This window comes from Lygodium microphyllum, chromosome 9 (assembly GCF_053477565.2).
Source record: "Lygodium microphyllum isolate KBCC chromosome 9, Lygodium_microphyllum_v1.1.10, whole genome shotgun sequence".
Classification (NCBI taxonomy): Eukaryota; Viridiplantae; Streptophyta; class Polypodiopsida; order Schizaeales; family Lygodiaceae; genus Lygodium; species Lygodium microphyllum.
Genome location: NC_141143.1, coordinates 142,579,922 through 142,606,872, shown reverse-complemented (window position 1 = coordinate 142,606,872; position 26,951 = coordinate 142,579,922). Strand labels below are relative to the sequence as shown.

At 43.8% G+C, this 26,951-nt stretch overlaps 1 protein-coding gene and 1 pseudogene across 2 annotated transcripts in view; one reads left to right on the top strand and one right to left on the bottom strand.

Moving 5' to 3' along the window:
- LOC148031664 (phospholipase A1-Igamma1, chloroplastic-like) overlaps positions 1-26,951 on the bottom strand; it is an 81,118-nt gene that overhangs the window by 12,929 nt on the left and 41,238 nt on the right. Inside the window, exon 2 of one of the 2 annotated variants that reach the window (XM_087685780.1) lies at positions 15,773-16,207. The exons of the other annotated variant lie outside the window; for it this stretch is intronic. The gene's annotated coding sequence lies outside the window, so the exon portion shown is untranslated. Of the gene's footprint in view, positions 1-15,772; positions 16,208-26,951 lie in introns of those variants that run through there. 2 annotated transcript variants of the gene reach the window in all.
- LOC148031665 (uncharacterized) lies at positions 8-1,039 on the top strand (annotated as a pseudogene).

The window sequence follows — 26,951 nt, the reverse complement described above, 5'->3', positions numbered from 1 at the left end:
CTGGATGATGAATGGTGACAATGAGTTTGACCTTGTGAGTGGGAACACTCTCATTGATATGTATGCCAAGTTTGGTTATATTGAGGATGCATACTCAGTATTTTGCAGATTACCTTGTCAAGATGTGGTCTCTTGGAATTCAATTCTGGCAGGATATATACAACAGGACAAAGATGTCCTTGTGTTTGAACTGTTTGAAAGAATGCAACATGAGTGCATCAACATGGATATCACCACTTATTCATATATTTTGAGAGCTTGTAGCAACATAGGAGCTGTTAGCAAGAGCAATCCCTTGGCAAGGTGGCACATATGCCAAGGTTCTATCAACAACTTTGCATTCTCTGCAGATGGCTTGTATTTAGCGAGTGTTGGACAAGATGGCTATCTCAGAGTTTTTGATTTCAAGACTGAACAGCTAATCTGTGGAGGAAAAAGTTATTTTGGTGCCCTTCTCTACTGCTCTTGGAGCCCAGACAGCAAGTATATCTTGACTGGAGGTGAAGATGACCTTGTTCAGGTTTGGAGTATGGAGGATTGTGCTGTTGTAGCTTGGGGTGAAGGGCACAACTCTTGGGTGAGTGGTGTTGCATTTGATCCATTTTGGACACCCTCTGCTTCAGATGGTACTGGGGATACAGTTACATATCAATTTGGTTATGTTGGACAAGACACTCAACTACTTTTATGGGACATGTCAATGGATGAGGTTGTGGTGCCACTCCACAGATTGGGTCCTTTAGGAGGTTCACCCACATACAGCAGTGCCAGTGGACAGTTTGCTCATTAGGACAATGCACATCCAACTGGAATCTTACAACCACCTCCTGTAAGACATGAAGTGCCAAAATTGGCACCTGTTGTTGCCCATCGTGTACATGTGGAAACCCTGTCAGGTTTGATATTTACCAAGGATTCCATCCTAACAGTTTGCCATGAAGGGCATGTCAAAAATTGGAAGAAGGCCGCTTTTTTGGTCAAAAAGGGGGGCATCTTTTCTGGGGCGTGTTGTAGGCCTGGGAAAAAAAAAAAGCAATGAACGGCAAAACAGAGGAAGGAGCTATTGTGGAGGGAACAGAGGATTGGGAAGGAAAGCATCGGGGAAAGACTTGGATCAGATCGAGAAGCTTTTGAGATTACGGTGGAAGGAAACGATCAATTCAGTTGCCACAGTGTGGAGTCTTCAATGCCTGAGCTATGAGATAAAGAATATATCACCACCTCCTGGTGTCCGACAAGCTATGGAAATGCAAGCAGAAGCTGAGAGGAGGAAACGAGCTCTGATTCTTGAGTCTAAAGGAGAAAGGCAATCAAACATTAATATTGCAGAAGGAGACAAAAGTGCTGCAATACTGCAATCGGAAGGAAGCTCGAATTGGGGGGAAGAATAGCCTGGAGCGAAGAGCCTTGAAACACCTTGTCCAGAGAGCCATCGGCATGGTTCAAAAAGACTCGTCCGAGAAGTCTACGATTTATTGCATGGGACAGGATCAGAATTCGAAGCGACTGAGCAAGCAAATAGTTGACACTCTGGTTTATGTTCTTTTGTGTATCTGAGTGTAGCAATGCCACAGCAAAGTGCTTGATTTAAGTTGGTAGGTACATCCTAGTTCTATTGGTCCTGCCCAATGCTGGAGGTACAACTAAGTAAACACAGCAACATGCACTCCTTGCTACCATCTTGTAGCCTAATCTCTATTTGATCTTTTGGCTCAAATATATACACAATACTTAGTTGATACCTATTACATGCCAAATTGGTACAATGCCTTTAGATTTTTGGTTCAAAATGCGATCCGAATCAAGATTGAATGTGGTACTCCTTTTATTCCTTTAAACTCCAGAGATTTGTAGATCTACAGGGTCTCAAATCTTGATTGATGATAATCCTCGATATGCTGTGGACTGTGCTTCGCATGGCATTGAAGTGCTTCTCTTCAATTACAATAACAGTTACCCTTGGAGCAAAACTGCAGATGGGCATGTTCATCCTCTTATAACCAGAGTTCAAGATTGGCAAGAAATCAAAAACAGATTGTTTGCTTGTGCCTATGAGAGGAACTAAAAAGAATTTTTGTCAAGGAGGAGCTGAAGCTGATGCTAAGGGGTGCAGAGTTGAGGAGAGCCAATTGAGGCCTGCAACAAGCGGAGTGAAGGACTTCAGTTTTTGAGCAGCCAATTTATAAATCAAATTTGTTTCCTTTATGAAGCTGAAGCTGTTGGATGTTGAACAGGGTTGTAATCAAACAGGTGAAGTGTAGTTAGTATTGCATATATCCAGGTCTATTTGCCACATTCAAGAGACCAAAAGGCTTGAACAAGTTGATTATAGGGCCATTATCCGAAATTGAGGTGATCTTCTTTCAAATTGAATCGTGATCTTGCTTGATTGATCTTCTATCCTGAAATTAGTCAAGGTCCTCTGTGGTCGCGACTTTACTTTCGAAAACCCTTCGACACCGCCTTGTCCTCCATCTTTCTCCTGACATTTTTTCTTTTTTCTCCCTGTCCTTCCGATGCACGGTTCATCCAATATTAATTTTTGCTTGTTTTCGGGCCCTTTTCATGCCTATTTTTAAACATTTTTCCATGTAAATTTTCCCTATTTTCACTGGAATTCCCATTTCATTTGACTACTGTTCCCCTAGCCTTTTACCACATTTTTCCTTTTTTCTCTCCGTTATTTCGATCGCTCTATTTTTCGTTATTAATTTTTAACTATATTTTCGGTGTTTTTCGCATGTGAACCCCTTTTCACTCCACCGGACGTGAGTTTTGATGTGATACTCCTGTGCATCCCCTTCATGCAGACATTTTCTCTTTTTACTGCCCTTCATTTTACTACTTGGTTCTTTCTGTCTTCATCTTTGAGCCCATTTTTGGGTTCATTTTTTGGGTTTTTTCCATGTGAATGTATCTTCTCTCGATCGAAACTGTGTGTTGATGTGATAGGTTTGTCGCACACATTATTTGACATATTTTGCCTTCTTTCTGCCCTGCATTCTAGCTAGCGAATTTTTCCATATTAATCCTCGTATGTATTTTTGGAGCTATTTTTCGTGTTTTTTTCATGTGACCACCCTGATTTTGCCCCGAAACCCATGTCTCATTTTTCTATCATCTTTCCTTGTCTCCCGACACATTTTTCCTTTCTACGATCTTTCGATCCGATGTATGGTTTGGGTTTTATTAATTTCCCTTCCTCTTGATGTGTGGTCGTATCTTTCGTGTCGCACGTGAACGCCCATGTTTTTGGTTTGAAGCGCCTGGGGACGCTCCCATGGTCTCTGTGCCTCACATGCCGTCCCCGCCCCGTCTGATCTTGCTGATGCAAATTTTTTTTCTTCTCTCCCGCCCCACGCATGCACGCGAGACACGGGTGTGTTCCCTTTTTACTGTTATTCCAAACAAAAACTAAAACAATTCCACACACAAAACCTACAAATAAAAAACAAAAACAAAAACAAACAACAAAAAAAAAACAAAAATAAACAAACAGAAAAAAAAACCCAACAACAAAACCCAAAAAAAAAAACATTCCTAACCCACCAACAAAAACAAAAACAAAAAACAAAAAATAAAATAACAATAAACAAAAAAACAAGCAAACAAACAATTAAAAAACAAAACAAACAAAAACAAAAACAAAAACAAAAAACAACAAAAAAAAAAACAAAACCACACACCACCCTCCAACCACTACCTCACTCCTTTTTCTTTTTTACTAAAACAACTAATAATAATAATAAAACTAAAACACCAACACAAAACAAAACAACAAAAAAAAATCAATAAATAAAAAACAACCAAAATTAAAAAAAAAGAAAAAAGAAAAAAGAAAAACCAAAAACCAACTTACCTGTTCGGCCTTCTTCTCCATCGCCCCCATGCTCTCCCTCCTCCTCCATCCTCCATCGCTAGCCCATCCTCTCCTTCCCTTCTCCTCGTTCATCGCTACCCTCCCTCCCCTTCTTCTCCATCGCCCTCTCCTTCCCTTCTCCTCGTCCTCGCTGCCCTCCCTCCCCTTCTTCTCCATCACCCCCATCCTCTCCTCCCTCTTCCTCTTCATCGCCACCATCGCCCTCTCTCTTTTCCTTCATCGCCTTCCCTTCTCCTTCGCCGCCCCGCTGCAACATCGTGCCTCCTCCCTCTTCTCCATCCTCCCTCCCCTTCTTCTCTATGACTCCCTCCTCTCCTCCTCCTCCTCCTCCGCCACCCCTCCTCCGCCTCGCCTCCTTCGCCACCCCTCCTCCTCCTCGCCTTCTTTGCCATCTCCTCCCCTCGCTGCCCTCCTCCGTTGCTTCCTCTTCCTCCTCCTTCCTCTTCCTTCCTTCTCCTAACCATCCTCTAGTTAGTTAACTAACTAACTTACTTAGCTAACCTAATTTACTTAGCTAAACTAACTTAATTAGCTAGCCTGACTTACTTAGCTAACCTAACTGACTAGCTAACTAACCTACCCTAGTTGATTCCCCTCCCCTTAATTCAACTAACCTACCTTGGTCCCACTAATCTAACCCCCCTCTAACCTAGCCCTAGTTTCCCCCCTTCTAGGCCCCTTTCCTACCCCTACCCCACTCTACCCCCACCCTCCACACGTAGGCCCCTTGCTATCCGGTTGATCCATGTCTACGCGTGTTCACGCGGGCATCTAGGTATGCCTGTGCGTACGGGAGCTGCCCGCGGGTGTTCATGCGCGAGGACGCGCGTTTCGTCTTCTCCGTGCGGTGCTGCATGCCGTCTTTTGTATGGAATCACAATAGTAAAAACCTGGGTTTGTGGGCTCGGGGAGATGTCCACGTGAATGCTAGGAGAAGAACCTCCCGCAGGTGCGCCTTGCGTCTTCTTGGGAGCCATCGTTGATGAATTGAACTCCGTGAATTGCTCTCGCTTCTACGCGTTCTCCGAACAGCCTCAAGATCTGCCTTCTCCCTTGTACGTAGGAAATTCCTTCACCGAAACGGGGTTTTGAAAGCAACTCGGAAAGGCTTGTGGGAATGGGGCTTATGGAAGCCACCCTTAGAAGCTTCTCAAGAAGCTTCGAAAAAGCTTCTGTTCTATCCAGAAGACATGGGGGGCCAATGATTGGTGTGAAATCGACGACAAAAAAGGGGGGATTGCTGGCGATATGACGGCGGAAGGTTGGCGGTGGCCTGGCGGACTGTGGTGGCGATCTCCTTGGCTGCAACAGTGGTCACTCTCCTTTCTCTCCCTTCGTTTTTCCCTTCTATCATCCTTTCCCTCACACCCAGGAGGCTCTGGCTCCTTTTTGTGCCTTTGATCCTCCTCTCTTCCAATTCGTGCCACAGGGAGGGTCACGTGTGGTGGGGGGATGAAGGTGGAAAGCAGCGACAAGTTTCGTCCTCTTCCTCTGATCATGCAGCACTGCAGCCTCTACTGATTGGCCCCTTCTCTCCATGCAGCCTTCTTTTCCTCCTTCCCAGCACGGCGATGGCAGCAGCCGTTTGTCCCCTCCTTCCCCTCTTCACACCTTAGAGGGTGTATTTATAGGACAAGGGGGGGGGAGAGGAGAGCTCCACCACGTGGCCACTGCATGGCTTCCCCCCTCCTCATGCAGCCCACAACTCCACCAAGCCCATCCCCCCACACTCCCTCTCCTCCAGCCGTGCATCGGCTGGGGGAAAGGGATAAATATAAAAAAATTTGCTTTAATAATATCCATTTTGCCCCTCCCAAGAGGGTGTTTACGTGTGAATTGCGGATTTGAACCCTCGGGCTTGCTTTGCCAATGCGGAGGTCTCAATTTCTCGCGTGCAGGTTACAGATTATACTGCCGGCAATTCCAATATGAAAGATAACCTTTGCACGAGGTTTACGCAGTGTGCGGGAAATCAATATTCACAAGTGGGAATATTACATTCTCTCCCCCTTAGAAGAATCGAGATGTCCTCATCTCGAGATAAACTGGGGATATTGATGGTAGAGAGAGCTTTCATCTATCCAAGTAGCATCCTCTTCGGGATAATCTTTCCACTGGACGAGGCATTCTTTCAAGGTTCTAGATCTTAACTGTCTCTCCCTAACATCTAAAATCTTATCCGGTCTTAGTTCAAGGACTCCTTGACTAGGCATTACAATTTGTTGGTCATCAAGTACATGATTAGGGTTGGGTACATATTTTTTTAAGAGACTAATATGGAATACATTGTGAACTTTTAGGTTATCAGGAAGCTGCAATTTATAAGCATTGGGTCCCAGGCATTTGAGGATTTTATATGGCCCACAATACCTTGGACTTAGCTTCTTGCATTCTCCTAGAGATAGAGAACTCCTTTTAGGGCGTACACGAATGAAGACCATGTCTCCTTCTCCGAAGATCCTCTCTTGACGTTTCAAATCTGCATATGCCTTTTGTCTATCCTTGGCTGCTTGTATGTCTTGTCTTATTGACCTTATTTGGTCATCCATGTCCTCCAACATTTGTCTTGAAGCTTCAACTCTTAGGGTTGGATCAGAAAAGTTTAGGGGACTTCGACAATCATGACCATACAATGCCTGGAAAGGGGTCATTTGAATGCTCTGCTGGTAAGAAGCATTGTAGGCAAATTCTACTAACGGCAAGTATTGAATCCACCTCTTCGGCTCTTGACAGCAGTAAGCCCTAAGCATATCCTCAATGATTTGATTCACTCGCTCTGTTTGTCCATCCGTTTAGGGATGGTAGGCGGTGCTAAAACAGAGTTGAGTCCCAATAGCTTCAAAGATAGCTCTCCAGAAGTGTGAAGTGAAGAGAGAATCTCGATCGCTAATGATTCTTCTAGGTAACCCATGTAGCTTGAATATCTCCTTGATAAACAATCTTGCAATGTTGGAGGCTTTATAGTTTGTCTTTACTGGAATCAGGTGTGCAACCTTAGTAAGCATGTCAACTACAACCATAATGGAATTGTATCCTCCTTGGACTTGGGGTAAGCCCACAACAAAATCCATACTGATGAATTCCCATTTCATTTGGGGAATGTCAAGTGGTTGCACTTTTCCTGGCATCATGACATGTTCGGCCTTGATACGTTGGCAAGACAAACATTCAGTGACATATTTAAGAACGTCACCTTTGAGCCTCTCCCAATGGTAGCTCTTCCTAACTGCATTAAGAGTTTTTGCATAGCTAGGATGTCCTGCGAAAGGGGAATCATGAGCTTCCCATAATATCTTTTGCTTAAGTGACTGGCTTGTTGGTATACACAGCCTTGTTCTGTAGTAGACAAGTCCATTATCAATGGAAAATTCCTGATACTTGGCCTGTAACTTCAGATTCAGATCCTTGGTAGATATTTCCTTTATCATTGTTTGGTAGGCCAAATCATGGCATGCTTCCTCTCTAGCTAGTTCGAGTATAGGGTTGCTTGGCATAGATACCTTTGTAGCCAGAGATCTGGCCGTTGATGGATTCTGCAAGATTAGGGAATTTAGGAATGCCTTGCGACTGAGTGCATCGGCAACTACATTCTCTTTCCCTGGTCGGTACTTGATTTCAAAATCATACTCCTCCAGTACTTCAATCCACCGCCGTTGCCTCATGTTGAGCTCGTTCTGGGTAAAAATCCATTTGAGACTCTTATGATCGGTTACTAGAGTAAACTTGTTACCCAATAGGTAGTGTCTCCAAAGCTTTAAAGCATGGATGACAGCTAATAATTCCAGATCATGCGTGGCATAATTCTTTTCATGACTCTTCAATTTCCTTGAAGAGTATGCTATTGGATGACCTTCCTGTATAAGTACACACCCCAAAGCAAGAATGCTGGCATCAGTTACTACCTCGAACTCCTTATTGAGGTCAAGAAGTTTTAGAATAGGTGCTGATACCAAACATTGCTTCAATTGGTCGAAGCTATTTTGTTCGAGAGTTGACCATGTAATAGAAATCTGCTTCTTTAGTAAGTCTGTAAGAGGTGCTGCAATCAAAGCATAGTTTTTGATAAAGACCCTATACCATCCTGTCAAGCCAAGGAAGCTACGTATTTCTTTAATGGATATTGGTATTGGCCATTCAAGCACATCCCTGACTTTGGCTGGGTCTACTGATATTCCTTCTGATGATACTATGAATCCTAGATATTCAATCTGACGCTTGAAGAATGCACACTTCTTCATTTTAGCATACAGCTTATGAGACCTCATTGTCTCAAGAACAATCCGTAGTTGAGGTTCATGATCTTCTTCCTGTTTAGAATAGACTAAAGTGTCATCGAAGAAGACAAGCACGAAATCATCAAGATATGGTCTAAAAATATCCTGCATTAATCTATTGAAGGTGGCAGGTGCATTTGTAAGCCCGAATGACATAACCAAGAACTCAAAGTGCCCATATCTTGTATTGAAGGCCGTTTTTGGAATATCTTCTTCCTTGATCCTTATTTGATAGTAACCTGATCTAAAATCAATTTTGGAGAAGATCTTTGCACCTTGAAGGCGATCCAGAAGTTCATCTACTCTAGGAATAGGATACTTGTTCTTGACTGTTGATTGATTCAAACCACGGTAATCAATACATAGTCGAAGTGTCCCATCTTTCTTTTTCTGGAATAGTACTGGAGCTCCCCATGGTGAGTTGCTAGGCCGGATGTAACCCTGATCTAACAGTTGCTTGAGTTGTTCCTTCAACTCAATAGCTTCTGGTATGGACATTCTATAAGGTCTTTTTGCAATTGGCACAGCTCCAGGCACTAGCCTTATTTCATGATCAACTTCTCTTGGAGGCGGAAGTTCAGTCAATTCCTCAGGGAATACGTCAGCGTATTCCTTTAGCCAAGAGGGTCCCTCATGAGACTCTTGCTTTTGATCTAACTTGTTGTGTTTGATCAGGTAAACAGGTAATCCTTTTCTAACTCCTTTTATGATCCGCGATACTTTGGCTAACTGGATTCTTGGCACTCTTGCCTCACCTTGAGTTGTAACAAACTCCCTTTCAGAGTTTCGAAAGGAAACTTGACCCTTTCCACAGTGGATGTGGGCGTCATTAGGCTTAAGCCAATCCATCCCGAGTAGACACTCATGGATACCTAAATTCATGACTCTGAATTTGACTGAGGTTTCCTTTCCTCCCAGAAAGAATTCTTCCTTAGCAGTTTGCCTGGTACAAGTTACCTCACGACCGTTTGCCAATTCCACAAGTAAGGTAGGTGCTTCTACTGTGGCTATTCCTAATCTTTTTGCACATGCTGGTGAGATAAAGGAATGTGTACTGCCACAATCAATCAAGGTTTTGAAACCTTTACCTTGATAGTCCGACGGTGTTTGAATCACCGAGAACTGACGATTCGGCCCCTTCTTGTGTAAAGCAACATGGACTGTCGCTCTTTCAAATTCTGCCTCCATAGTCGGATATTCCTCTTCTTCCGCTTCGCATCTTTGCCTATTGGTAATGCAGGCAGTTCTTCCTCTTCCATGGGTGGCGGCTCCTTGACCGCGGCCTACACCTTGACGATGTCCCTCGCTGAGCTTGGGACATTGCCTTTTGAAGTGATCGAGTTCGTTGCAGTAGAAACATCGGAGGTTTCGGCCATTACTTTGAGTAGGAACAAAGTTGTTGATGTTATTTGTTCTTGCTTTCTTCCTTTGTCCGTGATTGTGACCTTGGACTCTCTTCACTTGGGGTCTGAATGTTCCTCTGTTCGGGTCGCTATAGGACCAATTTTTGTTACCCCTTGGTCTAGCTTGCACTTCCTGAATTATAGGTGCCGCTCAAATGAGTGCATCCTGAAGATCTGACGGACGCATAGATTCGAGACGGGTATTTACGGGTGGATTTAAGCCCGCGCAAAATTTGGACACCTGCTGCATCATGTCCATCTGTGGCGCATACTTTAAGAGTGAGACAAATTTAGAGTAGTATGCGTCAAGGGTGAGTCCTAGCTGTTTTAGCTCGTAGAATTCATTCATTTTTTGTGTACGATATGCAGGTGGCAAATATCTCCCCTGCACGGCTTTCTTTAACTTCTCCTAGGTGACGGACCCCTCTGAAGTCCCTTGATCCCTGCACCATTGTTTCCACCATAGTCTAGCTTCGCGGGCGAGTTTTAATTTGGCGAGCATGGCCTGATTGGTAGGCGCACTACTAGCTGCTTCAAAGTAATCCTCCATAGACTCAATTCAAATTTCAGCATCAGACTAGACGAATCTGCCTTTCTCGTCAAACTCGGGTGGCTTTATCTGCTTGAGGAGGAACTTCTTCTCCTGGATCACAGCAGTACTTGATGTAGGGGGCGAATTTGGAACCTATACCTAGGGTTGTGCCTGGATAAAAGTTTTCTTAACGTTATTACATGATAATTGACGTTAGCTTATCTTTAGATCAGCTATCTCGTAAATCATGAAGCTACTTAACTTTTTTTTAAAAAACAACTCTGATGCACAGTCGGATATTGATAAATGAAGTCCTTATTTATATTTACATGGGCATAGCCTTATATAACATCTCGTGTGATGATAATCCAATCATTACATTCAGTTTGGGGAGAACAACGTTGTATTACATTTGTCTACAGGAACTGTGTAATAGTAAGGTTTTGGGTCATGGATCTTTAGGAATCGATAATTCATTGGAAGTTCAGGATATCCTTGCCGCTGGAATCCATACTTCTCATGGCGGCCCAACACCTTAATCCTGTCGGCTGGGATTACACGGGTTACTTCCTCATATACATATGAGTTCAATTCAACCCTCCGACCTTGAATATGCAAAGTTGAATTTACGTGAGCTTCCAGAAAAATGAACAGCTTCACGACTTTCAAGTCTTCCAACCACTTGATCCTCTTCAGGTTGGTCTGTAGATAAGCGAACTGGTGGGCAGCTATGTAGTAGATTCCTGAAGACCCAGTCCATCTTCGTTCTATATATAAATGTGATGGATTATAAATCTACTCCAAGATGTTCATCATTCCAACTCTTTATCTATAATGCGGAGAATGCATTGCAGTCATAAACATGACCCGGAACACCAAAAACTTGTTCCACGCTTCATAGTTCTGCAAGACAGTATTGAAGATGAGGAAATGTTTGGACAGCAACAATTTCTTTACTTCATTTTATTGAGATCTCATAAAAACAATTCCGTTGTTGGTCGGCTCTGATACCAACTGTAACGTGTCCACTAGAATCATCCAGGACACGTCTTAGCAGTCCATCGGAAAGGATGTCTAGAAAGCTCCACCCGACATTCCCATGGAATGTTACGGGACTTGCGATCTAGGTCTTCCCACGTCTGCCTCGTAGCGGAAGTATCATGGCCGTTCCCACTTAGGATCGACCTGAATTTGGGTATTCCTGTTTGGTCATTAGCTAGCAGCAACTAGTGTCAGACCCGAGCGAACTACTTTACGCAGAAACGCCAGGTCCGAAGCGGATTCACGCTGCACTGGTTCAAGGAGAATGGGAAAAGAGAGGGATGCAAAACTCAACCTCTCAGCCATAAGGCATAGTCCCATTCCGTTCCCCTAAAACAACGTAAATCGGGTAAGACGTAACTCTAGGTCATCGCTCTCATTATTCGTTTGATAATGATGATCATTCCGCTGTTCTTCGAGATTTTTGAGAAAAGTTCCCGGCTAACCGGGACCACCCATCCGTAGGACGGACCCATGCTCCATCCTCCGCACTTTCCTCAGTTTGTTTTAGTTATGTAATTATCTAACACATTAATTTGACATATAACAATCAGCTTCTTTAATTAACCCTGTTAAGCACTGGTTCCTTCACGTAATCTTATCACGTGACATAAAAAAACAATATCAAACAACTTCTTTATTATCATTTCATCATTTTATCTTTGAAATACAAGGAGTTCCGCCCGTAGGCTTGTCCATAATCCGCCCGAAGGCTATCCAGTAATCCACAGGGATCACTATTCCAAGCTTCTGCCCGTAGACTAGTATGCGGGCCTCGAGATCCAATCCCGAGTCACGTTAGCCTCTTGTGCAGGACCCGGAAGGCGAGGGATTTACGGCCAGAGCCCCCCCTGGCACCCAAGCGTCCTCCTGCTCCAAGTAGAGCTCAATGGAAAGACCTCTCGCAGCGGGTTCGGTCCACATTCCCGGCGCGGTCAACAACCCCCTTGGTTAGGGTCAGGTAGGCATTCGGGGGTAACTGAAGCTGCCTCTCCCTTCAGGCCTTCAACCTGAAGCATTAGATATCATTTCATCCTTTATTTCTTTGAGCAAACAATGCAAACAGTGCTTCCTAAAATGTTACAAGCACAATCAATTCCAGTAGTCGTTTAATTTGCCAACTGTTAAGGAGTGAATCCTTCTCTCCGAATGCATCCAGCATTCGATTTGGGATCAATTTGACTTGGCAAGATCCCCAAGGGTTTGTTTATTCACCCTTTTGTCCTTGGGTTGGGGACATACCCTGTTAACCCAACTTAACCAATACCTTAGGTTTTATTAATAGTAAATCCTGGCGACCATGTCGCTCCAATTTATTGATTGATCATTTGCTTCCAAGCAAATACCTAACTTTTCTTTACTTGGCAATTTTTCCCCAAGAAAGGTGATGTAATAGGATGATTACTCATTCTCTTGCAAGTTAAACTTGCACAAGAACTTGCCAACCTTATTTCAAGAAATGGCAAAACTCTCTTGTGAACAAATCACAAGTCTATGCTACGTTGCAACTTTTTGCACAAGTGTCACATCTATTCCATGGGATCGTTTCACCCATTGAATGGCGTTTTCTGGTCACGGAATTATCTCCAGACGAGAAGCAGGGTTTATGGTGTCTTCTTACCCAACCTATTCCTAATTACACTAGGCCGACAACGTTTGGTCCTAGGGGTTCCAACTCAATTCAAGTTTCATCATTTGAACGAGTGATCCTTAGGGTAGAAACCCTAGATCGTTTCTTGCAAGCCCGTCCAATTGACTCAACATTTCGTGAATGTGGGTATGATCTTTGGGTTTGAGGGTTTTGACTTGGCAACAAGTGCAAAACTAGGTCGAATCCTTAACGCGCTAAACCCTAGTTAGCACTTGGGATATTTATCATATCGACTGAATCATGCCTATATGAATCCCTTGTGGGTTAGGTGATTTAGACAATTCAATATACTTGTCTTGCGACAAGGATGAACCTTTCCTAGAGATAATAAACTAGATCTAAAGGAGAAAAATAGTTGCAACTACCACAATACATGTAAACATGCGATTCATTGCTTCTACGCATCACATAGTTCACAATAACTCTATCTTTCCTTGGTAAAGTAAAAATACATGATAATCTGGATACTAACTTTTCTAGGACCTACTAGGACTTACATCAAATAATCATGCCTACTACCTTGTTATCTACACTTTAGAATCTCATGCTTTGTTAAACCATGCAACCTTTCCTAAATACGGCTCCTGATGAATGAAATTTTTGCATGATGACTATGCAACACGCAACTTTCTCCTAGCTACAATGAAGTTAATGAAGTTCATACAAAACTAAAGCTAGTGTTAACTTTTTCCATTTTACATGCCACTTGCAAGTCCATAAGATTAATTTTGTGCTCGTCTATTTCTTTTCGGATAACATCTTATGGGTGTTAGCTTTTCCTCATGACTCATTACAAGGAAGATGTTGCCTAAAAATGCAACATACGCTTAATCTTTCCATGTCTAGTCAACGGTGCACTTTAACAATTCCAACCTTATAATGATAGGCAACAGGTGTTCTAGGCTCGTCTCTTTGAAAAGCACGACAAGGCAACATACTATTAAGGTCGTAAAATGGATATACAATTTGCGTTTATAGCATTGAAAATACCAATTTTCCCAATTTCATTTAACTAGGCTAGGTGAATTTGAACATGCACGGGTGCTACCTAATCCATGAAGTTATCATGCTTAATGCATTACTTTTGTATGGAATCACAATAGTAAAAACCTGGGTTTGTGGGCTCGGGGAGATGTCCACGTGAATGCTAGGAGAAGAACCTCCCGCAAGTGCGCCTTGCGTCTTCTTGGGAGCCATCGTTGATGAATTGAACTCCGTGAATTGCTCTCGCTTCTACGTGTTCTCCGAACAGCCTCAAGATCTGCCTTCTCCCTTGTACGTAGGAAATTCCTTCACCGAAACGGGGTTTTGAAAGCAACTCGGAAAGGCTTGTGGGAATGGGGCTTATGGAAGCCACCCTTAGAAGCTTCTCAAGAAGCTTCGAAAAAGCTTCTGTTCTATCCAGAAGACATGGGGGGCCAATGATTGGTGTGAAATCGACGACAAAAAAGGGGGGATTGCTGGCGATATGACGGCGGAAGGTTGGCGGTGGCCTGGCGGATTGTGGTGGCGATCTCCTTGGCTGCAACAGTGGTCACTCTCCTTTCTCTCCCTTCGTTTTTCCCTTCTATCATCCTTTCCCTCACACCCATGAGGCTCTGGCTCCTTTTTGTGCCTTTGATCCTCCTCTCTTCCAATTCGTGCCACAGGGAGGGTCACGTGTGGTGGGGGGATGAAGGTGGAAAGCAGCGACAAGTTTCGTCCTCTTCCTCTGATCATGCAGCACTGCAGCCTCTACTGATTGGCCCCTTCTCTCCATGCAGCCTTCTTTTCCTCCTTCCTAGCACGACGATGGCAGCAGCCGTTTGTCCCCTCCTTCCCCTATTCACACCTTAGAGGGTGTATTTATAGGACAAGGGGGGGGGAGAGGAGAGCTCCACCACATGGCCACTGCATGGCTTCCCCCCTCCTCATGCAGCCCACAACTCCACCAAGCCCATCCCCCCACACTCCCTCTCCTCCAGCCGTGCATTGGCTGGGGGAAAGGGATAAATATAAAAAAATTTGCTTTAATAATATCCATTTTGCCCCTCCCAAGAGGGTGTTTACGTGTGAATTGCGGATTTGAACCCTCGGGCTTGCTTTGCCAATGCGGAGGTCTCGATTTCTCGCGTGCAGGTTACAGATTACACTGCCGGAAATTCCAATATGAAAGATAACCTTTGCACGAGGTTTACGCAGTGTGCGGGAAATCAATATTCACGAGTGGGAATATTACAACCAAGCATCTCATGTATCTTGCTGTTGAGCATCCACGAACAAATTCCAACTCTTTTCCTTCTTGTCCCTGTGAACCTCCACAGACCAAGACTCCTGAAGCCTCTTCACAATCTCCCACTTCATGTTGTCTGGAAACTTTTCAATGAATGCCAAATATTCCATGGATGGTCATTCTCTCTGTTTCTGCTCTTCAGTTTATTCCCAAACAGTTTGCCACCAAGATGCAAGTTTCTGCTGCTTCAATAGGAAGAGGAAACTGTCCACCACATAGAGCATGCATCATGATGGTGATGTGTTTCCGCCATTGTGGGATGAACTTCTTGTGGAAAGTGGCTTTGATTATGAGGAATTCCAACTCTTCAGTGGAAGAAGGAACTTTACAAACATCCATTGAATTCTTCTCTTCTTGGCAATGCCAATTCCTTCATTTTCAGCCTCTTCTGGTGCTTGTTGATGGCAAGTTTCCCCGGCTGCGCACCAAAAACATGGAGCCCCAAGAGGAACACCAAGGAAAAGGGAATTCTCTTGCAAGAAAATCTATCTTGTAACATCAACAAGCTTGTTTATCATGTTTCATATGATCACAATGAAGAAAAGAACACCAGGCACAACAAATCTTCATACAGCATCATGTAGATCTCCCACGGTTTTTAATAGAATCAACCATATTCTTCAACATCTTCACAAAATCCATCAATAGAACAAAGAAAGTAAAGGAATACACCATACATCACATAGTATTCATCTTCAATATCTTCATAGTCTTCTCTCTCAATCTCTCATATACAATCACTTTGTTTGAGTAGAATTGGCTATCTCTGACTCTCTCTCTCTCTCTCCATCAATAATACATCATGTCCTCACTACAATCTCTCAAAATTCACTCTCAATAATCCTTCTTAGGTCGTGGATACCCCTCCCAAGAGGTATGTCTGATATGAAGAGTCACCAGAGCCACTACAGTGTCCTTTCATAGCTCACTACGGTCACTTCACTCTAGTCTTCACTTGAGTCTTTAGCAGCTACTTCTTCCACTTCTTTCAGCTCTTTTGCACTTGTATTCACCTCTTTCCAAGGCTAGAAAACTTTCCGAAGCTACACTCTCATCCATCACAATGCATACAGAAGCATACATAATAGTCTACAGAACAGTACCAGAACAGCTACAGTACAGAACAGAACAGAGACAGAAGCTCTACAGAAGACCTACAGAAGGTCATCAAAACCACATAACTCATTCTCAAATCATTCCAAACTCTCACAAACCATTCAATAAACTTTCTCAAGATCTCAATCTTCATCAATCAATACTCCATCCCTCCTTACAGAAGACAATCAGAACAAAACAAACCAAAACAGAGCAAAATAGAACAAAACAGAAGGTATACAGAACCTATCAGAACCTATCAGAACATCACAGAACCACCAACAAACATCATGATCTTCCAAAACACAATCAATATCATCCAAAACACTCTCAAACCACTTCCAAATCAATCAATCATCTCATAAAATCAACCATTCAGCTCTCAAAAACAACAAAAATCAGCTAAAAAACAAGTCATTTCAACACTCAACAGGTGCAAACCCTAATTCACAGTTGTGGAAACCCTAAACGCAAAAGGGACGCAAACCCTAACCCTGACCCTAAATGCAAAAGGGGCGCAAACCCTAACCCTAACCCTAATTCTATGTCTATATAAGGTTGGGAGGTCTCAGTTGTATTCACCCTTTTTGGCACATTCATGCTGCGGAAGCTCTCTTAGTGCAACCATTCAATCTTTCTATTCTATCATCTTGCTTCCATTGTGTTGAGAGTGACTGAGAGGGAGAGAGTGAGAGGTGTGTTGAGCGAGGGACTGAGGGAAGGTGAAGCTCTTCATCGTCTTCTTGCTTTTCTCATCGTCTCTACTAGCTCTTCGACTCATTGGTGTGCTTGGTGGTGGATGCGAAGGAGTGACGGCATGGATCGTGTTGATCGTGGTTGTGGAACTATCTTCGAGCCTTTGAAAGGTAAGTTAGGTGAGTTCACTACAACTCGAGCTAGTCTTGTGTTCTTGCTTCCTTGGGTTGGAGAGGAGAATGCTTGGTTAGTTAGAGCGGAGCGTGAGAGACAAGGTGAGAGATTGTCGCCAATGTGAGTTGCAGCTTCTGAAAGAATAGAAGTCCGTCCAAAGTCCCGACTGTTGGTGCGTTTGCCTCAACATTTTGGTTCCATTGCCGGGACTTAGGATGGTGCAACCGCCGAGGTTCTCACACTCCCACCGTGTGGTGGAATAGGAGGCTTGTGCATGGGTGTGGATAGGATCGATGTGGTTCCGATCATCCACGTTTGTGGCTAGCTTCCGAAACCCATGTGGCTAGGTTAGGAAGGGCCAAATCGGAAGGAACCGGTTTGTTGGATTGAGATTGGAATAGGGTAGAATAGAAGAAAACACAAACCATAAACTCTAAAACACAAAAACACAAGAAAGCACAAAACTCAAAACTCAAAACTCAAAGCGCTCTTCTTGTTGTTGGACATCTTGTGTGGGAACGTTGGGAGATTAGGGTTCATCGTTCTTGCTTTTGTCATTGATTACATACATGTTTATGGTTGAGATCTAACCAAATATACTGCTTGCCTTTGTACTCATCTTCTAAAGTTATTGGCTTGTGATGTAGAGGAAGGAGAAAGCAAAGAAGGACAAGAAGAAGTAGATAGAAGATGGTTGGGAAGAAGAAGAGATAGATGAAAAAAGGGTGAAATAGAGAAAAAGGAAGGGCAAGAGGTAGTGAGGAAGAGAGCTAGAAGAAGAAGAGTAAGAAGAAGAGAAGAAGAATACAAGAAGAAGAAGAAGAAGAAGAAGATGCAAGGATTGAGATAGAAGAACGATAGAAGAAGAAGAAGAAGAGGAGGATAGAAAAACAAGAGAAGAAGAAAGTAAGAAGGAGTGAGGAAGAAGAATAAGAGAAGTGGAAGAAAGAGGGGAAGAAGGTGAATAAGAAGAATAAGAAGAAGGGGATAGAAGAAGATAAGAGTACGAAGAAGAGGAAGCATAGGAGAATATGAGAAGTTGAGGAAGAAGACTAGGAGAGAAGGGAAGTGGAAGCAGTTGAGAAGGAGAAGCGGATTAACGAGAATAAGTAGGGAAGTCGGCCAGAAGGGTCGGTAGGGGAATAGGAAAGATATATATATATATATATATATATATTTTTTTTTTCTCTTTTTTTTTCTCACCCTTGCTCTAACACATCAACTCGCACCACCTCACTTACTTGCACCACCATCCTTGAACCGCCTAGGGTTTGCACAATCTTACAACTCGCACCACCTCATTTGCACTAGGTCATTCGCATTCGCACCACCTCATTCGCACCACCTAGGTCATTCGCATTTGTACCACCTCATTCGCATTCGCACCATCTCATTCGCACCACCTAGGTCACACTCATTCGCACCACCTCATTCGCACCACCTAGGTCATACTCATTCGCACCACCTCATTCGCATTCGCACCACCTCATTCGCACCACCTAGGTCATACTCATTCGCACCACCTCATTCGCATTCGCACCACCTCATTCGCATTTGCACCACCTCATTCGCACCACCTAGGTCATTCACATTCGCACCACCTCATTCGCACCACCTAGGTCATACTCATTCGCACCACCTAGGTCATACTCATTCGCACCACCTCATTCGCACCACCTAGGTCACACTCATTCGCACCACCTAGGTCATACTCATTCGCACCACCTCATTCGCACCACCTAGGTCACACTCATTCGCACCACCTCATTCGCATTTGCACCACCTCATTTGCATTCACACCACCTAGGTCATACTCATTCACACCACCTCATTCGCACCACCTAGGTCATACTCATTCGCACCACCTCATTCGCACCCACCTAGCACCTTATTCACTCGCACTACCTCTTATCACTCACTAGTACCACCCCAACCCTAATCCCTCACAAACCCTAATTATCACTTGCACCAATCACCCCTCACTCATACTCCTCTCTCACTAATCCCCCACTTACTTCTCCACTCATCTCTCACTCATCCCTACTCACTCATCGTCTCTTAACTCTCAATGACATTCCCACCCATAGTTTCTTAACCTATGCCTTAAGCTTCACTCCCACTTGTTTTACTCACATTCTAAATTTGAACCTCTTGCTTTAAGTATTGGTATCAAGTGCCGTCCTTACTTGCCATATTGTCATCATGACCTGGTTGTGATACTTGGCGGAATTGCTTGTCCCCATGCACCCTCCTGATGTTCCTGTCAGTGCGGTCATGGTGGCTGAACAAACCTAGTATGAGCAACTTGAGCAGAAGGCAGATGCTCATAAGTTGGCTTCATCTAGCACCACACAGAATTCCTCTTCATTTTTTAATGTACGAGCTGTTTCCATTTCTTTACTTGACCCTGAGGATAACCTTGACATTCCCCCGGCTTTCCTTTGAATCCATTTGACTGCTGCCAAGCAGGTGACTGCTGCCAAGCAGGTCACTGCTGACGCTCTCATTGATGAAGGTTTTGACTTCAACACCCTTCCATATAACCTCTGGATGGATTTGGGCCAACCCACCTTGACACCCACTCACACTAAGCTTAACCCCTATGGTGGCCAACCTTAATCGCTCTTGGGTAAATGTAAGCTTTTGCTTACTATTGCAACTGAGAGCATCCCTCTTCTTTTTTATGTTCTTCCGAACCGCGAAGATGTGGGCAAGGAACTTCTCTTGGACCGACCTTTCAAGTATCAGGTTCCATGCACTATCAACTATGTTGATCAGCGCATTACATTGCAGTTTCGAGGTGCCCATGTAGTTTCTGCTTTCAGTAAAGGGGATCTTTCTGCGGGGCCAATGCCAATTCCTCTTCCCACCCCTTCTCAGTCCGGTAGTTCCTTATTTCATCAGTTGCTGCAAGCCCAACATCACCATGCTACTCCTGTTAGTCGCGCCTCAAAACCCACACCTATGAAGTTTCCTCACTTCCAGTGGCGACCTCGCCTCCCCTCACCACCTCCATTTCCACCTTCACCACCCTCAAAGCCGTTGCATCGGCAACCGAGTCGACGTCATCGAACTCCTCCAAAGCCCACAATTTCCTTGTGTTGGGTGGCATGTGCTCTCTTGGAGGCTCAGGGCTATTACCAGGGTAACACCTACATTTGGATTCCCAAACGATCTAACTTCTCATCTATCCCTTTTTCTTGGGCTTCATCCACCGTTCCTCCAGGCTGCTCGAAGCGCCGAATGTCTTAGCCGCGGGTTTCTCATTCCTTCCTACCTCCACTCACCCTGTCTCAGAGTCTACGCCCCATTCCGCTTCCCTTAACCAACCACCTCCTAATAAGAAGTCATTTCCACTACCTTCCTCTGTCTCCTCATCTCCATCTTTCGCTCTAGAACCCCCTCTTGACCCTCTTCTCACACCTTCCCTTGGGCCCTCAGCTTCCTCTGAGGCATCCTCCTCTTCCAATCTCTCTCGGCCAGTCCACCAGTTGGATCAGGCAGCCCAAGCTAAACTCCAACATGAACACGGGGACCCGGTTCCACCTCATCTTCAGACTAGTTCCACCGCTCCTGATCCCCCTTCTGGTCTAAAACCTCTGCTCATTCGCCGCTCTCTTAGTGGCATGGCTGCGGACTTGGCCACCAAGGACAACTCCTCCGACGCTAGTTGGTTACTCCAATTCGATTCTATCTTTACCACCTTTGTGAAATTGTTTGCTATGATTGACCTCGGCCTTGCCGACAATGAGGCACTTGAACTTGCTACTCGATGGAATCCCACGTGGGAGGAGCATGAACATCTCTTCCGCAAAAGTCTCTTGGTGCAGGCTGAGTACGTCAAGACTCTTCCTCAGAAGCGTCTCCAGTCCTCCCGATTAATCTCTTCTTATGCTCCAGTGACCAAATGTGTTGATTCCGCCGAGCTTGCAGCTCTTACCACCAAACAAACCACTTCTAGTCTTTTCTTACGCCTCTGGTATAACCATCGGCTTGAGATTGCTCAGGCTGGCAGTCGTCTGATGACCACTGCCGAGCAACGACGCGCCATTAGTAACCTTCGGTCTGATCCTACATATCATTCTCCTGTTTCACTCCATGCCATCATTTTGGATCGTGACCTAGAAGTGCCTTCCAATTTGCAACACCATCCCCTGTTTAATAAAATTCTACCGGCAGAGGAACTACATGTGGCTAGTCGCTTTGCTAGTCCATGTCTCCTCACAGATATTACCACTTATTTGTGTGGTTTGGCTATGCGCCCATTTGACCTTGATACATTTGCAGAATTGGAGTATAACCCCAACTTTTACGCTTGGTGGAAGTCCATCCTTCCTTCATTTTCCCCGTCCACCTAGTTGTCTTTCCATTTTCTTTGTCCATACTTCATCTTCTTTTTCTTTTTCCTTTTTGTGTTGCCCTGTCATCTTTTCCATCCTTTGTCACTTACCCCTGCAAGCTAGGAAGCTTGCTAGGTCTTTTTGTTGCAGGAGGGAAATTGGCAATCCATTTTGGCATTATTTTTATAAAAAGGCAAAGGCAATCCATTTTGGCATTATTTTTATAAAAAGGCAAAGGTATAGTTTGACTTTTATATTTTGTGTGATGGTTAGCTAGAATTTCTCAAGATGTGGTCTTTTCTTTTGATTAAGCAGATGACAGGTTCACAGTTTGAAATGTCTACAATGTCGACATTGGTGGCTGTCAGGGATCATCATTATGAGGACAGGGGAGTATTCACTATGGAGCAATGCAAGGAGTTTGGTCTAGAGACCAGCATATGAAGTTTTGGGGCCTTGAAGTTTCGTCAACTTACCAACTTGGAGAATATTGTCAACAGATATCCTAAAATTGGGGAGTTGGTGGCTAAATGTGGGCTAATCGACTATATTAGAGCAACCAATGGGCCTATTCACTTTGCCAATTGCTACAACTTTGTTTAAAACTATGATCCTAAGACTAAAACAAGTAGGATGAGCTATTGGGATGAAAAAGAGCAAAAATTTGGGGAGGTAGCACTTACTTCTAAGCTGATAGAACAAGCCTTAGGTCTTTGTCAAGGGTCAAGAGGGCATGGTAAAGCTAGTAAAACTCATCTAGTGGATCAAAGGTGGGAGGGTAAGCCTAATGTTACTACTGGTGGTCTATTGTTCTTTACCATTGAGGAGTTGGATCTTAGAGCCACTGCACAGGTGTTTCACCATTTGTTTACCTACAACAAAACCAGCACTCGTGCAGGGAGAATACCCAAGGGCTTCATGGAAGATATCTTATCAGATAGGATACTTGATGAGGATTTAAATAAGTTTTGGATGGATCAGATTTGTGAATCCCTTACCAAGGCACATGAGACTCTTCCTAAAACTCCTGAAGGGAGACTCACCACTACTGAGGCCAAGATATGCATGATAAATTACGGTGGTGCACTCAGTAAGGTCATCACCACAGCCTTGGGACTCTCCGAGCCCTTTCAGGTGACACCCGCAGTTGCTGAGATGGGTCAACTGAAGGACAAACGACCAAGGGAGGAACAAGAGCCAAGTGTTGAGAGTTCACTAAAGAAGATGGGTTAAAAAAAGAGTAAGAAAGGAAAATTTAAGACAGAGCACCACGTAGCAATCGAGGAGTCGCTAGAGAATGCACAACACTTGGGGGAAGCTCTCCACAAGGAAAAGAAGAATCAAGCCACAACCATACAAGAATCATCCATTAAGGACATGAGAGGGAAGGAAGCCTCCGCTCCACAAGAAGTTGAAGAAGACGTTGCTAGGAAACCTAGAGATTCTAAGAAAGGAAAGGGAAAGACTCAAGGAAAACAATCGGTGATTGGTCCAAGAGATTTTCAGATGCTCATGACCGCTTTACAAACCATGCAAGCCCAGATAAACATGTTGGAACATGGTAGACAGAATGAAGAAATTACAGTCACTTCTAGTGTAGAGAAGCTGTGACCGGATGAGACTACCACTAGTTCAAAAGTTTGCACAAGAAGGACATCAGCAAATTTGGATGGTCTTACCATATTAGAGCTCTTATGTGAAGAGTTGAAACAGGACAAGGATCAAGCAATTCTGGAAAAATTGGAATTACAAAAGAAGTATGGGGCAGAGAGATCATCTCATCAAGAATTTTTGAAACACTCAATCCAGCAGTTACACGACTTACAGACTCAGATTGTGGAGAACAATAAGGAGATGGAGGGGCTAAGGGAACAGTTGCAAGAAGTTGAGGTCCTGAGGAAAAGGGAAGAAATTCTCAGTGCTCAGGTTGCAGAAATTCTCTGTGCTCAGGTTGCAGATCTTGTGGTTCAGTTAAAGGAGGAAAAGGCAAGGACATCAACTCTCACCAGAGAGTTGTCAGAAGCACATTGGACTCAGACGCAGATGAAGATAGCCTTTACAGGGTTGCAAGATACAATTGCAATGAGTCTGACTACTACTATCAATCAAGTTGAGGAAAAAGCTAACAGAGCTTACGAGGAGATGTTACAACAGCTACTCACAGACTTGGCTCATTCCCTTCACAAGGAATGCCAGTTTAAGCTTCATGCAACTGCCTATCAACATGCACTATCATTATAGCAGGGGCTTTATCATCAGGCCATTTGCACTTTATCATCCAAAAGCAGCGATGATGTGGAGGAACTCAAAGCTCAGTTGGGAATTGCTACCGGTGCCTTAGCCGCTTTTGACGAGGGTAAGGAGCTCATGTTGTTGACCTCAAACCCAACTAGCAGCCTGATGATTGATCATTTACATGACATGGGCTATAATGATCAAGAATTGAGGGATGTAGAAATGATGCAGCCAACATCTACTGAGCCATGTGACTTACAATATGAGACACTTGTTGAAGACCATATTGCAGTAGAGCCTTTTGAAGATATGGTTCCTTCTGAGGATTATATGGATCCTCAAGATTTTGCTAAGCAGGAAGATGGAGCTACTGAGGAAATACAGGTACCCCCAACAGTGTCGGACAAGGAACTTGAGCTCCAAGAGCGCTTTGATAGGACGGTTCACGTTCTTAGGGCTACCCTTGAGGATGTGCCAAAGTATTCCATTGACATGCAAGGCATCGAGGCACAGAGAGAGGATCTGTAATGTGTCCCCTAGTATCATCCAGGACACGTCTTAGTAGTCCATCGGAAAGGATGTCTAGAAAGCTCCGCCCGGCGCTCCCGTGGAATGTTACGGGTTTCGCGATCTAGGTCTTTCCCCTCCCGTGGAATGTTACGGGTTTCACGATCTAGGTCTTTCCGTGTCTGCCACGTAGCAGAAGTATCCTGGCCGTTCCCACTTAGGATCGACCGGAATTAGGGTTTTCCTAATGGGTCATCAGCTAACAGCAACTAGCGTCAAACCCGAGCGAACTACTTTACATAGAAACGCTAGGTCCGAAGCGGATTCACGCTGCACTTGGTTTAAGGAGAATGGGAAACGAGAGGGATGCAAAGCTCAACCTCTCTGCCATAAGGCATAGTCCCATTCCGTTCCCCTAAAACAGTGTAAATCGGGTAAGACGTAGCTTTAGGTCATCGTTCTCGTTATTCATTTTGATGATGATGATCATTCCGCTGTTCTTTGAGATTTTTGAGAAAAGTTCCTGGCTAATCGGGACCACCCAACCGTAGGACGGACCCATGGCCCATCCTCCGCACTTTCCTTGGTTTCTTTTTAGTTATGTAATTATCTATCACATTAATTTGACATATAACAATCAGCTTCTTTAATTAACCTTGTTAAGCACTGGTTCCTTCATGTAATCTTATCATGTAACATAGAAAACCAACATCAAGCAAGTTCCTTTAACATTTCATCATTTTATCTTTGAAATACAAGGAGTTTCGCCCGTAGGCTTGTCCATAATCTGCCCGAAGGCTAACCAGCAATCTCCAGGGATCAGTATTCCAAGCTTCCGCCCGTCAACTAGTATGCGGGCCTCGAGATCCAATCCCGAGTCACGTTAGCCTCTTGTGCAGGACCCGAAAGGCGAGGGATTTATGGCCCGAGCCCCCCCTGGCACCCAAGCATCCTCCTGCTCCAAGTAGAACTCAACGGAGAGACCTCTCGCGGCGGGTTCGGTCCACGTTCCCGGCGCGGTCAACAACCCCCTTGGTTAGGGTCAGGCACGCAGTCGGGGGTAACTGAAGCTGCCTCTCCCTTCAGGCCTTTAACCTGAAGTATAGGTACTCATTTAATTTGTAATTTATATTTCAAACAGAGCTCTAAAATCTCTAGCAAGCACAAACATTTCTGTTAATCAACCAAGTTGTTTGGCAAACTGCTAAGGAAGTGTTCTTTCCTTTTCGAGTGTACTAGCACTCGTTCCCAAGGTGTCTTGTAACTTGGCAAGATCTCTTACACTCCGATGTAGGGCATACCCAATTTGGTTAATCCCTAAAGTGCCTTAGATGTGCTAGTTTCTGGTTTACAACTCTCTTTATTTAGAAGGATATCCAAAAATACATCTTTTTGCAAGATAACTTGCGTAGGGATCTGCCGTCCTTGATGAGGGTTTTTACCCTTTTCCCTTGTGAATCAATCACAAGACTAAATGATTTCATACATGTCGCGCAAGTCCTACGATGGGATAATGTGTTTAGATTCTTTAAGCTGACGTATGTCAGGCCTAGGGTTTTTTCATTTAAGAACCTTAGGGACAAACCCTAGTTTCTTATCTTTATGAATTTATTGTCCCTACGGTAAGGAAAGTAGTCAAGTGTTTAGGGTATGAATGTTTCTATGTTTAGATTGGTTTAATTAACTCTTGGAAGGTAATATTAATCGTCTTGTCATGGTTTTACTATCCTTGTGACAATTTACTTTCCCAATCAATATAGTTTAATTTGGCATATAGCATAATGCCAAGGTGATACAAAGAGTGACAATACTCCTTGGGACAAAAAGGCCTAGCTGTGAAATTGGTGTATACACTCTTTATTAGTCCCAATTCCTCAAATAGCAAGGGAAAAATGTTAATAGAGTGTCATCCAGCAATCCCCTTTTTCATTTTCTTTCCAAATGAGTTCGTATATCTAATTTTTATACTTGTTAATTCCTAACATTTAACTTCTGTTTTCTTTAAAGATGATCTCATGCCAAATAACGACAATTTCCTTGCTAAGATGTGCAACTAGCAAAGATAACTCCCTAGTAATTTGAGCATCGAAAGACACCTTTCTTGAATTTAGCCATTTACCATGAATCGTTGCGAAAGGAATAAGACTAATGGTGCAAGATATAATTTCTACACTTTAGGAATATATTACTATAGTAATTGGTTAATCTTGCTTGTAATTTTATAATGCTTGATGCAATTTGAAGAAAGTTAAATTCTATACATCGTCATTCCTAAGCTAAATTCCTTCGTTACAAATAACTCGAACAAATATATCCTATCCTTCACTTTTTTCCTTTGCATGATCGACTTAAAACCGAATTAAAGCCAAGAGAAAAAAACCTGGTTTTGGGGTGAGATATCCACATGGATACCAGGAGATGACCCTTCCGCAGCTACACCTTGGACTTTCTTAGGCGACATCGTAGATGTCGTCTTTTCGTCGTCGTGGAAGTAGCTTTACAATTCCTTTTGAAATTCCACCATGGCTCCCTTTTGCAATAACTTGCACCATCCGTCGAAAGTAGTTTTAGAAGGCTTCTTCCTTGAAGTAGGGAATTCAGAAGGGGGTGATTCACAATCTTTTGCGGATAAGACCCATTAAAGCCATAGGAGGGGCTTAATGGCCTTGTAAAACTCGCACAAACAAAGAATAAAATAAAAGTGTGGAATCCCTTATGAGGGTTTTTGAGTGGGAAAGGGAGGTGTTAAAAAAAGACCCTCAACACTCTCTTTCCTTTTGCGAGTGGGGGGAAAACAAAAAACAAAGCCCCAAGGGTATTTTTCATGGGGAAAGGAAAGGCTAAGGGGGGA